This window comes from Bidens hawaiensis, unplaced genomic scaffold (assembly GCF_021521415.1).
Source record: "Bidens hawaiensis isolate Kalapana, Puna unplaced genomic scaffold, B.hawaiensis_p1.1 tig00041936_1, whole genome shotgun sequence".
Taxonomy (NCBI): Eukaryota; Viridiplantae; Streptophyta; class Magnoliopsida; order Asterales; family Asteraceae; genus Bidens; species Bidens hawaiensis.
Window position 1 is genome coordinate 78,661 of NW_027497441.1, and position 4,370 is coordinate 83,030.

Sequence of the window (4,370 nt, forward strand, 5' to 3'; positions counted from 1 at the left end):
TTATGCCACTGATTCAAGACATGAGTAATCATGTCTTGTGCTCAAAATTTTAACTTTTACCAAAGAATTATCATTCCATAACAGTAAATCAAATGAGCAATTAGTTTAAGGTGACATAAGAGATCAAAATCGAATTCAAAAATAAAATTCATTTTAAGTCAATTGGAAAGATCTCAATATGGGATCAGACTATTTAAAACAACGATCACACCACTTCATGGTCAGTGTTATTATGACTCAAGTCAGGTTGACAGCAGGTAGACTTAGCATAATGGTTATTGCTTTCTGTGATACATTTAGGATTCAATTAGTGCATAAAATAGGAATGGTTATCACTATAGCTTCAGGTTGCCTCTAATCTCTTCTCAAAGCGTATTTAGCTTTCTCCAAATCACCCTGAATTGACTCTGACCCCCTGATGCCCTGGTCAAAATTGATTTTTGTATACTAAAGCAGTTATTTATTTATGTTTTGTCTTTGATAACAGACTGTAAGGTTGAACGTTGGACTTACATGCCATCCGGACTTACATGCCTTACATTCAGGGTGCTTAGGACTTATTTGTATGTCCCACCCCTATAGTTCCCTTAGTGCCCCTTAAGTCATGAAATCAGCTAACTTATTATATATATATATATATTATAATTTTGATCTTTTTTATACTTTTCAATCTTTTTCTCTCTCTTTTCTTTTGAGAGGTTTTCCATATATCAATAATTTATATCTGCTCAAACACTTAATAGATTTTTGTAGACCAGAAACACCAACGAGCTCGTGTATGATTGGATAATGACCTTTCTGCCTATCATTCAGAGAGATGTGCTAGAGAACATACCTTATTTTCCAATGTTTCACCACATCCTACTTCAGCCAGTTTAAGTGTATATCACATATTGCAACTACAAACTATGGAATGCTACCATACTTTGCCAATGATTGTACTCAAAGCCTTTTGAGCTTACAATCCATGGGTTAGTTATCTTAAACAGTTTTCTATCATTTCCCATTTTAGGTTGGATTCAATTTCCCAGAAATCAGTTTATTGCTTCTTTGAAGCTGGGAACTTGGATAATATTATCATTTCTCTTATTTATTGTTACCGAAAACAGTGTTGCCTAATCAAAAACTTTTACCATTTAAAAACCATTTTCCTTTTGAAAATTCAATTGAAGAATAGTGATTTTAAAGATGGTGTTGTCATTTAAGCATTTGTATTGAAGCACACATTTTCACATAATCAAAGCACAAACTTTCAGATAGCATAGAAACAACAAAGTATCACTTAAGTCTGTCGAGCATGCTCAGAACTTCATCGAGCATGCTCGAAGTTTATCAAGCAACAGAAGTATATCATTTCAATGATTGTGCTCGAAAAACTTAACTTTGCGCTCGAGCGGTAATTTGCAAGGAATAAGCAAGTTATCCTAAACATATGTACATGCTCGACCACTGGTAACAACATTCATGCTCGAGTTGAGAAAAACCCAAGTATGGATTGTTTTTGCTCGAAGAGCATTAAACACCCATCTTCCACAGAAGCATGCTCGAAACACTTGCAAAAGTTTTTGACTGCATTCTATGCTCGAGCAGTTGAGCAATGACATCTGTGCTCAAATGACCAAGAATAGTCTTACAGAAACTTATGCTTGTGCTCGAAGAGCAATAAGCACATCATCAAGCACATATTCATGCTCGAAGTACTTAGAATCATAAAAATTCATCATGCAAGCACAGATCGAAGTACTAATAGCTGTAATTATCAAAGTTAACAAAAAAATTTCACACAAGAACAGTCACAAACATGATTCATGTAATTTTGAGTAATCATTCAAGCATAGCAAATTTATCATGCAAACATTCAAAGTGAGTAACATAGATCATCAGTAAGCACCTCACTTAAGCACACATCCTAAATTAAACCTCATCAGCATTTATCATTCCAAGGCATTTTAACAGAAAGTGAAATCTGGTCTTATCTAACGGTTTGGTGAACAAATCAGTCAAATTATCATATGTGTCTAGCCTTTTCATTTCTATAAGCCCTTTTTCCTGACAATCCCTAATGAAATGATGTCTAATTTCAATGTGACTAGTCTTAGAATGTTGGACTGGATTCTTAACAATAAACATAGCAGCAGTATTATCAATTAAGATAGGAGTAAATAAGAAATTCAGACCATAGTCCAGCAATTGATTTTGAATCCACAAAACCTGTGCACAGCAAGTAGATGTAGCAATGTATTCAGCTTCAGCAGTTGAGATAGACACTGTAGTCTATTTCTTGCATTGCCATGACACCAACCTATTCCCTAAAAACTGGCAGCCTCCTGAGGTTGATTTCCTACTCATGTTGCAACCATCATAGTCACTGTCTGTGTAGGATATCAAATCAAAAGAGAGGTTCTTTGGATACCAAATCCCCAAATCTGGTTTTCCCTTTAGGTATCTGAATATCCTCTTGACTGCTAGCATGTGTGAAACCTTGGGGTTAGCTTGAAATCTTGCACAGACACACACAGCAAACATAATATCTGGCCTAGATGCGGTAAGATACATCAGTGATCCTATCTTGGCCCTATACTCATGTTGGTCCACTGGCTCCCCCTTTTCATCAGGTACCATTTTCTCATGTGTATCCACTGGTGTGGACACTGTCTTGAAGTCTTGGCACTTGAATTTGTTAAGAATCTCTTGTACATATTTGGATTAATTTATGAAGATGCCATCAGCCTTTTGTTGCACTTGAAGTCCAAGGAAGAAATTCATTTCTCCTATTGAGCTCATTTTGTACTTGGATTTCATTACTTGTTCAAACTCTTTGCACATTTGTTCGTTTGTAGAGCCAAAGATAATGTCATCCACATACACTTGCAGCAACAGCAGGTCTTTGTTCCTTCTTTTGTAGAAAAGAGTCTTGTCAATTGCCCCTCTACAGAAACCATTTTCCAACAAATGATTTGACAGATCATCATACGAAACTCTTGGTGCTTGATGTAATAACATACAGTGCCTTGCTGAGCTTGTAAACTTTGTTGGGGTGCATTGGATCTTCAAATCCAGGAGATTGAGTGACATAGACTTCTTCATCAATGTTCCCATTCAAAAATGCAGACTTTACATCCAATTGATAGACCTTTATATTCATGGATGCTGCATATGTCAGAAAGATTCTGATTGGTTCTAGTCTTGCAACTGGAGCAAAAACTTCTTCAAAGTCCACTCCTTCCTCTTGTAAGCATCTTAGAGCTACCAGTCTTGCTTTGTTCTTAATAACAATTCCTCTTTCGTCCTTCTTGTTTTTAAAAACCCACTTGGTGCCAATAGCATACTTGCCTCTGGGCTTGTCAACCAAATCCCATATATGTAAGTCTCTGAATTGGACCAATTCTTCCTGCATAGCTTCTACCCAGCTGTTGTCTTTCAAGGCTTGATTAATGTTCTTGGGTTCAACTTGGGATAAGAAGCAGGCATACAGGCAGATGTTTGCCTTCTTAGAAGAACTTCTTGTCACTCTTTCATGCAAGTCTCCTATTATGTTTTCTGTTGGGTAATTTCTTTCAACAGAAGTGGTTTGCACAACTTGTTGTGCAGATACTTCTGTTTCAAGATTTGTCATGTTTAACACAGCAAAGTCATCTTCAATTCTCATTTGGGATTCTTCATTTGCTTGAACTTGATTTATTTCTGATGAAGATGCTTCATTTGACCCAAATTGCAGAGAGTTAAACAAAGACTGGAACCTTTCTTCAAACTGGTTTATCCTTTCAGTCTGATCAGGTTGCTGACTTTTAATTGGATCACTCTCAACTTCACTTGGCCCTTCATTGGAAACTTCCACTGCATCACCTTGTCCATTTGTATCACCTTCAGCAGCTTGAAGGTTGTTTCTTTCAAAGTTAAAGCCATTAGATTCAGGAGCAACAGATGACCATAGCTTGTCTAGATCAACTTGTTTTTTCTTTTCTTTATCTTCAAAGCTGGTTCTGTACATGCTGTCATCCATATCTTCACTGTAGATTTTGAATGATTTGATCATCTTTTCTAAGTCAAACAGCCACTTGGGTCCTTCAACATTATTGAAATGGTTTTCATTGAAAATTATATCAGAAGATTCAATCACCACCATGTGCTCCTTCACATAGACTCTGTAAGCCTTTGAATGAGATGAATAACCTACAAAGAAGCATTCCAGAGATTTGGACTGGAATTTGTTCAAATAGTCCTTTGTATTCAGGAATGAGAATCTACATCCAAAAGGCTTTAAGAACTTTACATAAGGCTTTCTCTTAAAGATAACCTCATATGGAGTCTTATTTAGAGCCTTGTTCAAAAGAATCATGTTCTGCACATAACATGCAGTGTTGATTGCT